Source organism: Mobula hypostoma, chromosome 8 (assembly GCF_963921235.1).
Source record: "Mobula hypostoma chromosome 8, sMobHyp1.1, whole genome shotgun sequence".
NCBI classification, from domain to species: Eukaryota; Metazoa; Chordata; class Chondrichthyes; order Myliobatiformes; family Myliobatidae; genus Mobula; species Mobula hypostoma.
The window spans coordinates 159,280,979-159,299,990 of NC_086104.1; positions in this window are offsets into that span (position 1 = coordinate 159,280,979).

A 19,012-nucleotide genomic window follows, 5' to 3' on the forward strand; every position below is an offset into this window, starting at 1 on the left:
CATCGTTATAGATGTTGCTGAAAGTGTACGAAATTGAGGAAGGGAGTGAGGGGTGGGAGAGAGTTGGGGGTATAAACTAGCACAAAAGGTAGGTCCAGCCACCTGAGAGGGGCCAGAATGCTGGAAGGAGCGGGGACCAGGTAGAAACTTTATAACCTGTGAGAGACATTTTCCTCTCCATCCCAGATGGGTTCCTTTTTCCACACAACACAAAGGGAAAGGGCATATAAGAGATTTTAGGCGGGGGAGGAAACATCAGATTTGAAGATAATGGATAGAGAATGGTGTAGATGTTGGGAATAGTCAAGGGAAAACAGATATCTCTACTTTTTTTTGGACAATTAAATTATACTCTCCACACTAAGTTTGTGTGAAATGAACAATAGTGCAAACCATTTGTCTGATACAATGTGTTACTCTGCAGTATGCTTCTGCATTGTTTGAGGGAGTGCCCTTTTTGAAAGAATAACTAAATCTAATGAAAAAAATTCTAGACTATTGTTTTGAGTGTTTAGGCAGGTCACTCAGGTTCTCAAATGTGCGAACAGACATCTTCTTCTCCAGGATACTTTTCACTTTGGACCAAAAGAAGGTGAGAGGTGACTTGATAGAGGTGTACAAGATGATAAGGAACGTAGACAGAGTGGACAGACAGAGAGTTTCTTCCCAGGGTGGAAATGCCTAATTCAGGGGGTGTAATTTTAAGGTGATTGGAGGAAAGTGAGGAGGGGGTGTCAGAGGTAGGTTTTTTACACAGAGTGGTTGGTGCATGGAACGTACTGCCAGGGGTGGTGATAGAGGCAGATACGTTAGGGACATTTAACAAACTCTTAGATAGGTGCATGGATGATGGAAAAATGGAGGGCTATGGGGAAGAAAGGGTTTGAGTCTTAATGGCACTAGTCCATGGCATAAAAAGGTTGGAAACCCCTGGGTTAGATTGCCCTTGGATTAGATTAAAAGGTTGACATCACATTATGTGCTGAAGGTCCTGTGCTGTGCTGTGGTGTTCCACGTTCTATGTTCTGTACAAGGCACAAGGGTAACCTCAGCGGAGTGGAAGACAGTCCCAACAGATAGTCTTATACTAGGTGCTGAGTTACCACCTTGTGCAGGACCAGTCCGGTGAGGAGGTGATTCATCCTGCACGCTCTCCAACCCCGAAAATCAGGAGCATAGGACTGGAGCCTGGGGCAATCCCTGATAAAGAACAGCTACAGGAGTGTGAAGTCTCATCGCCTTCCTGGGCCTTCTGTTACAGGTGGCCCAGGGAACCACAGGTACAAGTACTTCATCAAACAAGTTATTAAATGTTATTCTCTGGCGGTCCTCCCAATGTTCAAGGGGCAAGCATCAACTTTACTCACCGTATACATTTAGATGTTTTAGGAATTTGCTGTGGTGGGTTGATCAGAGGGCAAAATGCAACAAAAAACAAGTCAACATTTATAAAGAATATGGAATTATATAACAAATCAAGTTAGAGGTTAAAGTACAGATGGGGAATAAAATGTGCATAAATACGTGAGTACCAGCCTGTATTTACAATGTAACCAGCAGTATAAAAACTGTTTAAAGTATTTGCAATGCTGTGTAACGTGGGGGTAATAGACGGGGAGAGGCTAACTGGAATGGTTGATCAGATTAACTGCCTGGAGAAAAATCTTTTAAGATGATGTGAGGTCTTTGTTTTAATAGCCCCTATTGTTTTTTTCCAGATGGGAACCTTTGGAAAAAGCAGTTGGTAGGATGGGTAAAGTCTGCAATGATCTTTTCCCTGTTTGACCTGGGCACACGTAAGTCTTGTGGTGATGATAATCTACAACCGATAACCTTTCCTGCTGACCTGACAGTTCACCGTAGTTTTTGTCTCTTGTGAGACGATGCTGCACCAAACCAGACAGTAATGGCTGATGTGTGGATGTTCGCTGTCTTAGCAGTGTAGAATTGTGCCAGGATGTTCTGGGGAAAATGGAATTTTACCATCTGCCACAGGAAGTACAACCTCTGCCGAGCTTTTACGTTAATGAAGGAGATATGGTTTAAATGTTAGTATTTAAATAGGAAGCACAAGTATTTAGATCATATCATAAGAACACAAGACATAAGAGATGTGCCAACATCTCTGAAGATCTATCTGGTATCCATCATATTGATGCAGTTACAAAGAAGACACAGCCACAACTATATTTCATTCAGAGTTTGAGGAGATTTGGTGTTCACCAGAGACTCCAGCAGTACAACGGAGACCACTCTGACCAGTTGCATCACCATCTGGAAAGGAAGGGCCACTGCACAGGATTGGGAAATGCTGCGGGTGGTTGCAAACCCAGCCAGATCCGTCATCGGCACTCGCCTCCCCAGCATCCAGGGCATCTTCGAAAGGTGTCATCCATCATTAAGGACCCCCATTACCCAGGACATGCCCTCTTCTTGTTGCTACCATCAGGGAGGAGATACAGGAGCCTGAAGACACACACTCAACATCTTAGGAACAGCTATATTCCCTCCACTGTCAGATTTCTGATTTGTCATTTAACCAACTCACTATTTCCGCCACCTCCAACGGGATCCCACCACTAAGCACATCTTTCCCTCCCCCCCTCTCTCTGCATTCCGCAGGGATCGCTCCCTACACAACTCCCTTGTCCATTCATCCCCCCCCATCCCTCCCCACTGATCTCCCTCCTGGCACTTATCCGTGTAAGCGGAACAAGTGCTACACATGCCCTTACACTTCCTCCCTTACCACCATTCAGGGCCCCAAACAGTCCTTCCAGGTGAGGCAACACTTCACCTGTGAGTCGGCTGGGGTGATATACTGCGTCCTGTGCTCCCGATGTGGCCTTCTATATATTGGCGAGACCCGACGCAGACTGGGAGACCGCTTTGCTGAACATCTACGGTCTGTCCGCCAGAGAAAGCAGGATCTCCCAGTGGCCACACATTTTAATTCCACATCCCATTCCCATTCTGACATGTCTATCCACGGCCTCCTCTACTGTAAAGATGAAGCCACACTCAGGTTGGAGGAACAACACCTTATATTCCGTCTGGGTAGCCTCCAACCTGATGGCATGAACATCGACTTCTCTAACTTCCGCTAAGGCCCCACCTCCCCCTCGTACCCCATCTGTTACTCATTTTTATGCACACATTCTTTCTCTCACTCTCCTTTTTCTCCCTCTGTCCCTCTGAATATACCTCTTGCCCACCCTCTGGGTCACCCCCCCCTTGTCTTTCTTCCCGGACCTCCTGTCCCATGATCCTCTCGTATCCCCTTTTGCCTATCACCTGTCCAGCTCTCGGCTCCAACCCTCCCCCTCCTGTCTTCTCCTATCATTTTGCATCTCCCCCTCCTCCTCCAGCTTTCAAATCCCTTACTCACTCTTCCTTCAGTTAGTCCTGACGAAGGGTCTCGGCCTGAAACGTCGACTGCACCTCTTCCTAGAGATGCTGCTTGGCCTGCTGCGTTCACCAGCAACTTTGATGTATGTTGCTTGAATTTCCAGCATCTGCAGAATTCCTGTTGTTCACTATTTTTGCTCTCTTTTTCCACTTTTAATTAATTAATTTATCTAATATACCCCTTATTATAATTTATAGTTTTAAAAACGTTTTGCAATGTGCTGCTTGCCACAAAACCACAAATTTCACAACATACGTCAGTGATATTAAACCGGATTCTGATTCTGATTCTTGTAGGGTAAAGGGAGAGGGCAAAAGAATGGGATTAAGTTTATAGACCTTCCAAAGAGCTGGAAAGGAAGCTCTGGGCCGAATGTCATCACTTTTCTCTGCTCCTAATTCTGCAAGGTCAGGACAGGACCCACAGGCTGAGTCGCACTCGGTGACAATAACAACTAACACTTTTATAGTGTGTTTAACACATTGAAGCATCCCAAACACCTACTTGCAGAACTGCGCTGTAATGTACCAGGGCCAGCCGATCAGCAACATAAATCAGAAGGCAGGGAGATTGCCTTGTTGTTTACTTTCGCTTGCTGCATCTGCACCCTGCTGGGCCTGGCCAAATTCTTCCTCTCTGTTTCTTCAGCTGCTCGAGGGAGAAAGAGGGCCAGCAACTGCAGATGTGAGTAACTGGGGGGGGGGGGCAGCTGCAGGCGATGTCCCCACCTCCCGCCCACCCCAGGGGCTAGTATGTGAATCCACCCCCACCCCCAGGGTGACAGTGGTGGGTAAGGACCAACATCAGCCGAGGATATGTGGGAAGGGAAAGGATGCATCAGCTCAAATACCAGAGCACCAAAACTTCCTCGCCTTGGGGAAGATTAGTTCAGTATTTAAATGACCCAGTGAAAAGTCTTAATCATTTTAGTTCATTGATTAAATTTGTAAAGTCATTGTGCAGATTTTCCTTCGGCTGAGTAGGATCTATATAAATGTAGAAGGCCGTTGTGATGTGTGGTGAGATAATGGAGGGAGATCACCAGTTACACAATGAAGGGCAGAGGGACATGTTGAATCTTCAGAGGGATACATTAGGACAGATCAGACACTGACTATGCACCTAGAATTACATTGCTTTGGAAGATTTGGCCAATAGTATCTATAAAACATTAATGTTGACTTAACCTTTTACTCCTTGCTTTTACAGAATCAGATTCAGGTTTACTATCACTGACATATGTTGTGAAATCTGTTCTACGGCAGTGTACAGAGCACTACATAAAAATGCTATAAATTACAATAGGACGTATATATATTAAATCAGTGCAAAAATACTCAGGTGGTGTACATGGGTTCAGTGTCCATTCTGAAATCTGATGGCGGAGGGGAAGAGGCTGTTTCCAAAACTGAGTGTGTGCCTTCAGGCTCCTGTACATCCATCCTGATGGTAGCAATGAGAAGAGGGCATGTCCTGGGTGATGGGGGTCCTTAAAGGATGCTGCCTTCCTGAGGCATTGTCTTTTGAGGATGTCCTGGATGTTGGGGAGGCTGGTGCCTGTGATGGAGCTGGCTCAGTTTACACCCTCTGCAATCGTTACTGATCCTGTGCAGTGGCCCCTCCATACCAGACATACCACTGACTATCTAAACTTATTCTGGACTCCCTCATCTCTTGAACTATTCTAGTGAACATTTTGTGCCCCCCCTCTAGAACATTCTTAAAAGCTGGCTGACCAGAAAGCAAATGCAGTACTCCACTTGTAACCAACAACACAGTTTTCTTGTTTTCATTTCCTGAGTCTCTATTTATATAGCTCCAGACCCCATGTCTCTTAGCAACTGCTCTAACAATAAGGCTTGCCACTATCAAAGATTTATGGACAGATCTACCCAGCTCCCTCTGTTCTTACATACTCGTCATTGCCGAATCTTGGGGGCAGTGTGATCGTGGCCTGCGTGATGCTTCACAGCACCTGTGACCTGGATTTAATTCAGCTGCGAACTGTAAGGGGTTTACACGTTCTTCCCCCGTGACTGCATAGGTTTCCTCCGGGTACTCCGGTTTCCTCCCACAGTCCAAAGATGTGCCGGTTAGTAAGTTAATTGGTAACATGGGTATCATTGGAGGGGCCTGTTACCACACTATATCTTTAAGTAAATACCACTCCTGATTCTTTCTGCCAGTTCATCGCCTCATTCTTCTTGGTATCAAAGATGGAACAAAATTGAGGCAATAGAAAAATGATGGAAGCTGGTGGTGAATGTAAATTCAGTGGTGACTTTCCAAAGGGAATTGAGTAAACGCTGCTGGCCACGTCCCCACCTCCCACCCACCCCAGGGGCTAGTATGTGAATCCACCTCCAGGGTGAGAGAGGTGAGTAAGGACCAACATCAGCCGAGGATATGTGGGAAGGGAGTGGGAACTCCATTTAGATTCAGTGCAGACTGTGTGGCCGTCTGCGCTTTGCCGTACTAGAGGAGGTAAGGTACGTAAGTGATTTGGGGTGATAGAATACCTCCAGCATAGCATGAAGGGACAGGAACATGGAGCAGAAGCCTTCACACCAGACAGCCTCCTACCCCAAAGTTCTTGCAACCAGCTTAAGTTCATTATCTGTCTCAACCAAGAGCAGACCCTACTTCCCAGACAAGTGAAGCCATTGAAATAAAGTGATTTCCTGCCCACCCTCTTTGGAGATTGCATTTTCTAGAACTTTCTGTTCCTTTGTCTGCTGTTCACAGTAATAGGGTTTTACAGTGGAATGGACTGGTGGTGTATGGGCAAACCTGATTTAGGCCGTTGAGGCATACCTTTGCTCAGCGCACAATAGAGTTTATTCAGAAAAGGAAACATTTATCCCGTCCAGGTTCAAAAAAAAGAAACAATTTGCTTTTAATCCCTGGAAATCCCCGATTTAATGGCTGGTGACACCTTGGTTCAATCGAGGCGAGAGAGAGAAAGCACACTCTTCAAACACTCGGGCAAATGGCACTTCACACCTTGTCAGGGCCAAATGACAAGTACGGAGCATAAAAGGGAGCCAATTGTGCGGAGAGAATGGGCAGTCACCATTCATCGCCAACCTGATTGAATTTAGAGGTGTTACCTTTCCCACAGGTATCTGGCCAGGACCCCATGCTGGGACTTGCACATTCACAGTAAACACAAGATTTTTAATTAACCTCCTGATTGTTAAAGCAATGATTACAACCTTCACAGACACTTTCCCCCACCCACCCCCTCTCTGATCCCAACCCTCACACAGAGCTCCATGCGGCTTTGAAGTGTGAAAATACAAAACCCTTGGCAAGTCTGTGGCTAACAACGTTTCCAGGTACATGGGCTTCAATCAAAGCAGATTATGGGAGTGCACTGGGAACTTTTAACCATTTAAAACCAGGGAGCTTTGAAGAAATCCTCACATCCTTGAATAGAGGTGACCTTTACAGAAGATAAAGAATTGGAAATCAAAGTAAATCCTTACAATTACTTTCAACTAACAAGAGACTAGGGTTGGGGAGGGCGGGGGGTGGGGGTGTGAGGTAGGAGACGTTGGTTTCAAACCAGCAAGAACTGAACTAAGGGCTGATTTCAGGGGTTTTGTGACACCGATCAGTGGATTCGAACTCTGCGCGGGTCTGTGAAATAGGTGTTAGTGAGCTGGCAGATTCTTCAACCTTCTCTTCATTTTTATTTCTATTGAGTTAAGTTTTCTACAGTCAGCTCACCGGTCACTCACCGCCGCAAGTCTTACACAATTCCAAGGATCCGTGGTCTAGCATGGGAGCACACTCCTCACATTGGCATTCTCCAGCTGTATGGAGCATTTATGGGAATGTCCTAAGGCTTACAGTGAAAACACCACCAAATGTTTCAGGAGAACTTCTTCACTCACAGGGTGGTGAGAGTGTGGAACGAGTAGCCATTGCAAGTAGTGGATGTGGGTTTGACTTCAACATTTAAGGGAAGTTTGGATAAGTACACGGACTGGGGTTTGGAGGGCTCTGGTCCAGGTGTGGTTGACAGGCAGAACATCAGTTCAGCATGTACTAGATGGGCTGAAGGGCTATTCTGTGCTGTAGCACTCTGATTCTGTGACTCTGAGAGATATCCGTGCAGGTGGCTAACTTGATCATGAGGAGTTAGATTGAAGGGACAATCATAAAAGAGGGGAGGTTTGAGGAGAGAATTCCAGAACTTAAAAGTTTGGCGAATAACGACACGGCAGATAAAGTGGGAATAATTAAATTTATTTTGAATAAGTCTCTGAATAGGGAGCATGCAGGAGTCCTGCAGGAACAGTGAAAGGAACACGCCATCGAAAACCATCAGCTGCCTGCCCGTCGGGCACCTCCGGCCCCATCTGTATTCCCTCATTGGCCACGTCACTCACCTCAAATCTCACAGAACCGGAGTGGAAGCAATTCTCCCTCAATTTCCAGAGGCTTCTTAACAGAGGTGGTAAGTGGGAGGAAAACCTGAAGCCACATACAGCTGCAACAGGAGATTGCAGGGCCAATCATTCTCCTTCATAACTGGCAACAGTTACGCTGTGTGAAAATATTGCCTCTAACCCCTGTCTGTACACGATCATGCTGGCTGACCATGAGATGTATTTGATCCTGTCCTCAGCCAAGAGCACTGGAAACATGGTGACGCCTGTAGGCTGCCCCAGCAGCTCCTTGGGCTGTTTTAGTCCTTGATGCAAACGACGCACTTCGCTGTGACTTTTGTTGTTTCCGTGCACATGTGACAAATAACATTAAGCTAATGTAAAATCTGCCAGCAATTTTGGGCTGACTTGACGGCGGGGGCGGGGTGGGGGGGGGAAGATGGTAGATCGAGTGGACAGACAGAGGTTTTTTTCACAGGGCAGAAATGGCTAATACGAAGGGGCATAATTTAAGGTGACTGGAGGAATGTACAGCGGGGGAGGTGTCAGAGCTGAGGTTTTCACACAGAGAGTGATGGGTGCATGAAGTCTCCTGCCAGTATGGTGGTAGAGGCAGAAACATTAGGGGCATTTAATGAACTCTTACATAGGCTTGTGGATGATAGAAGCACGGAGGGAAGAGTTGGATTGATCTTATGGTAGGTTAAAAGGTTAGCACAACATTGTGGGCTGAAGGGCTGGTCTGGTGTTGTTAATGTACGTTCTATGTTCTGTATAGTACAATCTTCAATTTCCAACCATCTAGTGCAAGAGTGATGGTCAGACAAAGATATCAATGTTGAGGGGAACGTTCCCAGGTCAGCAGCTGGCACATGAGCAGCACATCTCATGACGACAAAGTATATCTTCTCAATGGGTGATGTGAGTGAGGGTGGCCATGTTGGTACCCCATCCTAATTGTTTAAACCTGCATCTGAGGATCAAAGCACATACGACATAAAACCAAGCAGCACAACGTCACTCAGCTCTTGGAGCTGCCGTCATTGTAGAACACCGCAGCACAAAAACCACCACCTAAACGATAGACCTTCATACTCCTCCCATCCTTGTACTTACCCAAATTTCTCTTAAGCCTTGCAATTGGACGCTGGACGGCTACTCATTCTGTACTCGCACCTCCCTCTGAGTGAAGAAACTCCCTCTCAGGTTCTCCTAAGTATTTCATCTTTCACCCTAATCCTATGACCTCTGGTTGCATGCTCGCACAATCCAAGGGGAAAAAGCTTGTATGCACTTACCCCACCTATACCCCTGATAATTTCGTAATGCCTCTGTCGCTTCTCCTCTCATTCTCCTGCGCTCCAGGGAACAAAGGCCTAACCTGGTCAACCTTTCCTTACAACTTGGGTTCTCGAGTCCTGGTACCATCCCTGTAAACCTTATCTGTACCTTTCAATCTTATTGAAATCTTTCCTGCTGGTGGGTGATCAGAACTGCACACAATACTCCAAACTAGGCCTCGCTAATGTCTTCATCATAACATCCTAACTCCTGTACTCAGTACTGATTTATGAAGACCAATGTGCCAAAAGCTCTCAGCAATCTGGCTGAGTGGTGCCATGGCAACAATCTTTCACTGAATTGACTTAAAGAAGAGGAAACCAGAGGTCCATGAGCCAGTTCTCATCAGGGGATCAGAGGTAGAAAGGATCAGCAACTTTAAATTCCTTCGTGTTATCATTTCAGAGGATTTTTCCTGGGTCCAGCACCTAAGTGCCTTTGGAAAGAAAGCACAGCAGTGCTTCTACTTCTGTAAAAGTTTGCGAAGATTCAGCATGTCATTTAAACTTTGACAAACATCTATAGATGTGTGGTGCAGAGTATGTTGACTGGTTGCATCACAGTCTGGTATGAAAGCACCTATCCCCTTGAACAGAAAAGCCTACAAAAATTAGTCCATCACGGGTATAGCCCTCCCCACCAATGAGCATTCTGCATGGAGTGCTGTCACAGGAAAGCAGCATCCACCATTAGCACTCCCACCATCCAGGCCATGTTCTCTTCTCACCGCTGCCATCAGGAAGGAGGTACAGGAGCCTCAGGACCCTCACCACCAGGGTCAGGAACAGTTACTACTCCTCAACCATCAGCAGTGATCTGTTCCCACAACCTGGTGGTGGTGGTGGCGTCTGTTAGTCTCGCGAGACCATGGATCTGTGCCTGGAAAGTCTTGCTTCAGTCTGTGTTAGAGCAGCGTCTGTTGTGGCTGTAGAGGCCCACACGGGAGTGACAGTCTCGGCTGCAGCGACTGCACTTGAAGGCACCGTCCTCCAGTGTTGTCTTGATGCTGTTTTTCCGACGAGTGCGCTTTTCTTCAGCAGCAAGCCTCAGCTTCTCTTCTCCTCTTTTTAGACCTCTGCGTAGTTCCAGCCTCCAGTGACAGTGATCGCTTGCGATGTCCTCCCACCTCTCAACGTTCATTTTCAGTGACTTCATGTCTCTCTTGCAAACGTCTTTGAAACAAAGATGGGACCGCTCTTGTGTTCTCTTGTCGGAGGCCAGTTCCCCGTACAGCAGGTCTTTCGGGATCCTCCCGTCTGACATGCGGTGTACGTGGCCCAGCCAGCAGAGACGGCGTTGTTGGAGCAGGGTGAAGAGGCTGGGTATCTGGGTGCGGGCCAGGACCTCATTGTTGGTGACTCGGTCAGTCCACGTGATGTCCAGGATGCGACTTAGGCTGCGAAGGTGGAAGGCGTTGAGACGCCGCTCTTGTCTGTAGCAGAGGCTCCAGGTCTCGCTACCGTAAAGCAGTGAGCTGAGGTCGCAGGCCCTGTAGACTGCAACTTTGGATTGGCTTTCAAGGGTGCTTCATCTCATGTTCTTGATATTTATTGCTTATTTATTTATTATTATTTTTATTTCTTTTTGTCACTTTCTTTATGTATTTGCACAGTTTGTTGTTTTTTGCACATTGGCTGTTGTCCGTTCTGTTGGGTGTGGTCTTTCTTGTACGTGCGGTACCATGATTGATTGCTCACAAGAAAATGAATCTCAGGGTAGTGGATGGTGACATATATGTGCCTTAATAATACTTTTACTTTAAACTTTACAACCGTATCTAACCGATGCCACTTTCAAGGAATTATGGCTGATGAATAATGAATTATCGATCTCCATCCCCAGACCTGATAACATCTTCTACTTATTCTTCTTAGCTTAATTGTGTTTTGGAAACTGTTGGAGCCTCTGACTTACAGTTTGGAGTTTGATTGAGTGAGCTGTCCCCATGAAAATTCCAGGAGAGGACCGTGAGCACGAGCTGCCTCGAGGAGCGGACCAGAGGCCACGATCATGGCCACAGGACGCAGAGCCACCATTGACTCCGTTTATCACTGATTATAGCTTGGAGGAAGATTGAAACATCGAGGCGAACGAGGAGGAGGCCGGGTCGGTTGTTGCTTTCCACGGAGGCTGCGAGACAACGGTCGCTCTCCACGGAAGGATTGAGTTTGAGCGGTCGCTCTTCTCGATGCTGACAGAAGATGTTTTCAAAATTCTGAGATTTTTGAGGTAATTGGTAGGGGCTGCAGTTTATATGGGTCTCCTTCAGTTTTCAGTCCTTTCTTTCTTGTTGCCGGTGGTTTGATGTCCTTGTGGGTGATCTGTTAGATCTTGTGCAAGGGAGGGGTTAGGGTTTTAGGGTTTGACGTTCTTGTTGGTGTTTTTGTGTGCAGGGGATCTATTAGTTTTTTGTGTGGGGGGGATTGGGGGGTTTGATGTTCTTGTTGGTGCTTTTGTGTGCGGGGGATCTATTAGTTTTTTGTGTGGGGGGGATTGGGGGAGTTTGATGTTATTGTCACTGTTTCTTTTCCTTGTGGGAAATCTGTTAATGTTTTGCGAGGGAGGGGATTGGGGGTTTGGGGTTTGATGTTCTAGCTGCCGTTTTCTGGGTGGGCAAACCGTTTTTGTGTGAGGGAGCTTTTGTGGGGGCTTGGGGTTTGCGAGTTTTTGTTTCTTTTTCTTTTTCATGTGGGGAGGGTGGGGTTGACATCTTTTCTTTCAATGACTTCCATGGTTTCTGTATTTCATGGCCATCTGGGGAAGACAAATTTCCAGGTTATATTTTGCATACATACTTTGTTAATAAAATGAATATTTAACCTTTGAACCTTTGATTGCTAAATGTACATTTGGATGTTTGAGCAAGATACTAAAAAATAACACAATTTCTACGGGTATGAAACTCAGGGTAATGCGGTGCCATGTTCATTCCACACCAACATACGGAAGTGAACGTTGCACAACATCAAAGCAAATTGAGGGAAGACTCAGAGCTGCAGGAATGTGGTTTTTGAGAAGAGTGATGAAGGGCAGAGTAACAAATGAGGAAGCGTTGTGAAAAGCTGGAATAAGAAGAGAGCTGATATCATCAATTAGGAAATGGCAGCTGGAATTTCTGGGACATGTACTGGGAAAAGAGAAGCTCGAACATCTTGCAGTGACGGGAAAAAATTGATGGAAGAATGTCTTGCAGTTGACATTGATAGTTTGCATCAAGGGATGGACAGGCTAAAGTTTTGAAGAGCTGATTAGAACTTCCCAGATTAAAGATAGGTGGAAGACCATGATCTCCCACATCATATGACACAACACATGGTGATCCCAGATCCTTCTGTTCTACCACACACTTCAGTGCCCGACCATTCACTGTGTAAATCTTGCCCTGGTTTCTCCTCACACTTGTTTGTATGAAATTCCATATGCTGTTTTTCAACCCGTTTTTCCAGCTGATCCAGATCCCACTGGAAGCTTTGATTGCCTTCCTTCCCGACCATTGCACCTCCAGTCATGGTGTCCAGTCATATAATACAGTTCCTACTTCCTCCCCTTTTAACTATCAGATTTATCCCTTACTTAATGTTTTTGAATGTCACAGGCTCACTACTCTTAGCTATAGAGTCAAACAGCTCTTCAGCACAGAAAAAAGCCCTTTGGCCCATCTAGTCGATGTTGAAAGATCCCATCCATGTCCTAACCTATTCAATATTTCTCAAAAAAAAAGAAACTTTATTCCCTAGAGGGTAGGAGAATGGGAGGAGATTTGTTAGAGGTATAGAAAATTATGAGGGGTATAGATAGGATCAATGTAAGCAGGCTCTTTCCATGAGGTTGGGTGGGACTACAACCAGAGGTCATGGGTTAAAGGTGAAAGTGAAATATTTAAGGGGCACCTGAGAAGGAATTTCTTCCCTCAGAGGCGGTGAGAGTGCAGAACAAGCAGTCTGCGGAAGTGGTAGATGTGGGTTTGATTGCAGCATTTGGGAAAGGTTTGGATAGATACATGAGTGGGAGGGGTATAGAGGGGTACGGTCTGGGCACAGGTAGTCAGGATAATGGTTTGACATGGACTAGATGGGCCGAGGGGACTGTTTCTGTGCTGTGGTGCACTGTGACTCTCAGTACTCCTGAGCCAAGCGGGCAGCTGAGTAGCATTGGTGAGCCTGAGTTCACACATAGGACCAGACCAGGTGAGGATGGCTGATATCAGAATCAGGTTTATTATCACTGATGTATGTCTTGACATTTGTTGTTTAGTGGCAGCAGTACAGTGCAGCACATAAAAACTTGTGTGGATTATAAAACAAATGAATAGTGCAACAAGAATTATAATGAGGTAGGTTTCATGGGTTCAGTGATGGTTCAGAAATCTGATAGCAGAGGGAAGAAGCTGTTCCCAGGTTCCTGAGTGTGGGTTTTCGGGCAAAGTCAATATCTCTGCGAGAGGCTACAGGGAAATATCCAAAGAAAGACACACAAATGTGCTTGAAGGTTCTCCACAGCGGGAGCAAAGGTGTATCCACAGAGGAAATTGCTATAGGCAAATTAATTTTATATCAATCCAGTAATTCCAGATCCATTTAACGAATTGGATTTAATTCCCCGATACCGTGGTGGCATTTGAGCTCAGGATGAATGATTCAGATATTATTTTACAAGCAACAGACCCTTCCAGTCCAAAGAGCCCACAACCACCCATGTGACTAATTAACTTACTAACCCTGTACAACAGGGTATGACCTGTACAAAACGGACAGGTTATACCTGAAGCCAAGCATGACCAACGTGCTCGCAGGCAGGTTTGCTAGAGCTGTTAGGGAGGGTTTATTTAACGGGGGCGATGGGAACCAGAGTGACAGGGCTGAGGACGGGGCATTTGGTATACAAGTTGACGCACTGTGCTGTGAGAACGTGAGGAAGGGCAGGCAGATGACAGGGCAAAATTGCAGTCAGTGGGATGAGTTCAAGTGTAACAGTAGGGGGCATAATCAAAAAAGGGGATGAATACAGGACTGAAGGTGTTATATTTGAATGCACACAGTATACTGAATAAGGTAGATGATCTTGTAGTGCAGTTAAAGATTGTCAGGTATGACATGTGGACATCACTGAGTTGTGGCTGAATGAAGATCAAAGTTGGGAGCTTAACATCCAAGGAGACACCTTGTATCAAAAGGAAAGGCAGGTAGGCAGAGCGAATGGGATGGCTCTCTTGGTAAAAAAAGATCAAACCCTTAGAATGAGGTGACACAGGATCGAGTTGAGTTAAGAAACTGCAAGAGTAAAAAGAGCCTGATGAGAGTTATATCCAAACAGTAGCCAGGATGTGAGATGTAAGTTACAATAGGAGATGGAAAAGGCATGTAATAGGGCAATGTTACGATAGTCGTGGGGGAATTTCATTATGCAGGTAGACTCAGATTGGTGTTGGATTCCAAGAAATGGAATTTGTAGAATGTCTATGAGATGGTTCGTTAGAGAATTTGTAGTTGAGCCCAGTGGGGAAAGGCAATTCTGGATTGATATTGTATAATGAACCAGATTTGATTCGGGAGCTTAAGGTAAAGGATCCCTTGGGAGGGAGTGATCATAATATGATAGACTTCACACTGCAGTTTGAGAGGGAGAAGATAAAGTCAGAGGTATCAGTATTGCAGTAGAGTAAAGGGAATTAATGGAGGTTTGAGAGAGGAGCTGGCCAAAGTGGATTAGAAGGTGACTCTAACAGGGATGATGGCAGAATAGAAATAGCTGGAGTTTCTACGGGTAATTCAGAAGACACAGGATAGATATGAGAAGACCACAAGGCCATAAGATATAGGAGCAGAATTAGGCCATTTGGTCCATCAAGTCTGATCTGCTGTTTCATCATGGCTGATCCAATTTTCCTCTCAGCCCCAATCTGCCTTCTCCCCTTATTGCAAAGGGAGGATGAGGCAACCATGGCTGACAAGGGAAGTCAAAAAGCAAAAGAGAGGGAATATAATGTAGCAAACATTAGTGGAAAGTTCGAGAATTGGAGACTTTTAAAAATCAACAGAAGGTGACTAAAAAAACCATAAGGAGAGAAGAGCAGATATATGACGGTAATCTAGCCAACCATATAAATGAGGATACCAGAAGATTTTTCAGATACTGTATACAAAGAGTAAAAGAGAGGTGAGAGTGGATATTGGAGTGCTGAAAAACAATCCTGGAGAGGTAGTCATGGGGACAAATACATGGCAGATGAACTTAATAAGTATTTTGCGTCAGACTTCACTGTGGATGACACTAGTAGTCTAGTTGCCAGAAATTCCAGAGTGCTGGGGGGCAGAAGTGAGTGTAGTTGCTTTTACTAAGGAGAAGGTGTTTGGGAAGCTGAAAGGTCTGAAGATAGATGTCACCTGGGCTAGGTGGCTACACCCCAGGGTGCTGAAAACTGTGGCTGAAGAGATTCTGGAGGCATTAGAAATGATCTTTCAAGAATCACGAGATTCTGGAATGGTTCCGGAGGACTGGAAAATTGCAAATGTCTCTCCTCTCTTTAAGAAGAGAAGGAGGCTGAAGAAAGGAAATAACAGGCCAGTTAGCCTAACTTCATGTTGGGTAAATGTTGGAGTCGATTATTAAGGATGACGTTTACGGGAACTTGGAGGCACATGATAAAGTAGGCTAAAGTCAGCATGGTTTCCTTCAGGGGAAATCTTGCCTGATAAATCTGTTGGAATTGTTTGAGGAAATCATAAACAAAGGAGAGTCAGTGGATGTTGTGCGCTTGGATTTTCAGAAAGCCTTTGACAAGGTGCCCCACGTGGCACTGCTTAACAAGAGCCCATGGTATTACAAGAAAGATAAGAGAGAGAATGAATCGAAGATTGACTGATTAGATTAGATTATGAGGACACACAGTCCTCTTTTATTGTCATTTAGTAATGCATGCATTAAGAAATGATACAATATTCCTCCGGTGTGATATCACCAATTGACAGGAGGCAAAGAATGGAAATAAAGGGGCCAGAAATGTTGACTGTTTATTTATTTCTATAGATGCTGCCTGATCTATTGAGTTCCTCCAGCGTTTTGTGTGTGTTGCATTGGATTTCAGCATCTGCAGACCTTCTTGTGTTTATAAATGGGGGCCTATTCTGATTGGCTGCCGGTGACTATTGATGCTCCACAGGGATCAGTAGTAGGACCGCTTCTTTTCACATTGTAGGTCAACGATTTGGATGATGGATTTGATGGCTTTGTGACCAAGTTTGCGGATGATATGAAGACAGGTGGAGGGGAAGGTAGTGTTGAGGGAGCAGAGAGTCGCAGAAGGACTTAGGCAGATTGGGAGAAAAGGCAAGGATGTGGCAGATGGAGTAAAGTGTCGGGAAGTGTATGGTCATACACTTTGTTGGAAGGAAGAAAGGCATAGACTATTTTCTAAATGGGGAAAAAAATTCAAAACTCAGAGATGCAAAAGGACTTGGGAGTCCTTGTGCAGATTCCTTAAAGGTGATCTTGGAGGTTGAGTCAATGGTAAGGAAGGGAAATGCAATGTTGGGATTCATTTCGAAAGGACTAGATATAAGAGCAGGGATGCAATGCTGAGGCTTTGGACAGATGGCACTTGAAGTATTGTGAGCAGTTTTGGACTCCTTATCTGAAAAAGGACTTGCTAGCAATGGAGAAGGTCCAGAGAAGGTTCACGAGGATGATTCTGTGAATGAAAGGGTTAATGTATGAGGAGCATCTGATGACTCTGGTCCTGTATTTGACTGAATTTAGAAGAATGAGGAGGGATCTTATTGACTTTCGAATATTGAAAGGTCTATATAGAGTGGATGTAGAAAGGATGTTTCCTACAGTGGGGAATCTTGGACCACAGGGCACAACCTCAGAGTAGAGGGACTTCCATTTAGAACAGAGATGAGGAGGAATTTCTTTGCCAGAGGGTGGTGAATCTGTGAAATTCACTGCCACAGACAGTTGTGGAGACCAAGTCATTGAGTATATTAAAGTATAGGTTGATAGGTCTTTGATTAGTCAGGGCATCAAAGGTAAGGGGGAGAAGGCAGGAGAATGAGGTTGGGGGGATAGTAAATCAGCCATGATAGAATGGCAGAGCAGACTCGATGGGCCAAATGGCCTATTTCTGCTCCTATGTCTTATGGCCTTATGGTCTAACTCATACGTCAAGGAATGTGGGTGGAAACTGGAGCACCCAGAGAAAACTCACGTGTTCGCAGGGAGAACATACAAACTCCTACAGACGGTGGTGGGAACTGAACCCAGACTGTGTCGTAATTACTACAGTACCGTGCCTACATCTGATGGCCTGTCCAGTGACCTGACCACCTTTCTACTTCATCTCCTGAAGGGGGAGCTGTTTCGGGATCCAGCCTGGGTCTTCCATTGGCTGGCTTACGGAAACTTGAAATACCATTCAGTTATATCGTAAGTGGCTCTGCTTGTTTCAGTGACATAACTTGTAACCATGGTCTCAGCCTACAGAGGATAGTTAATAAATGCTGATCATATCAGTGACACTGAGACACTAAGATATATTCATTTTAAGTTAGTAGCAAAATCAATTTCTCAGCAAAATGTTATCAAAATAATGCAGCAGACAAATCTGCCTGAAGGTTCTTTATGCACGGAGGAAGGGAGAATCCACAGAAGGAAATTGAGTTCTCAGGTGGATAATTGAGTGGGGGTTTGCTGAGGCAAGGACAGGTGCAGGGAGACACGGGGAATTGAAGCTAAGCTACTTTACAACTTTTCCGTGATACTTATTCTAGAATTCCACTTCAAGAATTTCATTCAACGGGCATGAGTAAAACCTTAAGGCCTTTAAAATGGACAAGATGCAAGGATGGTATAATAGAAACAGACTTAATTCCTAATAGAGTCTTAACTTCAGCACCCAGCACCGGAAACTGGGTAGATCAGTTTACTGCTGTGGTGGTGTCCTTGATCTCAGCTGCTCAGCCCTAAGCTCTGGGCATCTCTCCCTGCACTTCTCAATTTTTTTCTCCATTTCCAAGATGACCCCGTAATCTTTTCTAATCTGTACTATTTAATGATATATAATGAATCAGAGAGGAAAAGATTGGCTTTATTTGTCACGTGTGTTGAAATATACTGTGAAATGCGTCATTAACAACAAATCAGAGCAGTGAGGAACGTGCTGGGGCAGCCCGCAGGTGTTGACATGCTTCCGGGACCAACGCAACACTCCCACAACTCACTAACCCTAACCACGTGTCTTTGGAAAGTGGGAGGAAACTTGGAGGAAAAGTATACCATCTGCTTACAGACCGCAGTAGGAATCGAACCCCAGTTGGTGATCGCTTGTACTGTAATGTGACTTCATTAACCTCTACCCTACTGTGCTTGATTTATTCTACGTTATGTCAATGATGTGAATGAACAAGACATAGAGGCTCTTTTGTCAGCTGCGAGCAAGAACATTTACCAAACAATTTCCTTCCGTTTCAACTCCCTTTGATGGTTACTTCTGAAAATGTTTCTACTGTCCCTTCAGAATGTGCTCCAGATCATAACGATCCATTAGTGTTGCTTAAATCTTCGGATGAGGTGGGCAGGAGGGAGGGAGGATCAGGGCTTGGTTTGCTGTTGTTGCTTGCTATGTTCTATGTTGTTTTGTTCTGCTGAAGATGGCGGACATATTATGTTGTTGCTGGAATGTGCGGCCTGCTCCCAGCACAGTATGTTGGTTGTTCAGGCAAATGATGCACTTCACTGTACATTTCGATGTACATGTGATGAATAAATCTGAATCTGGACTCAGGAAGTACAAACCCCAGGTAACAGGGGTGAGAATTGGTGTATTAATGGATATTACTCATCTGCTTCATTAGCCGATTTTATTTTG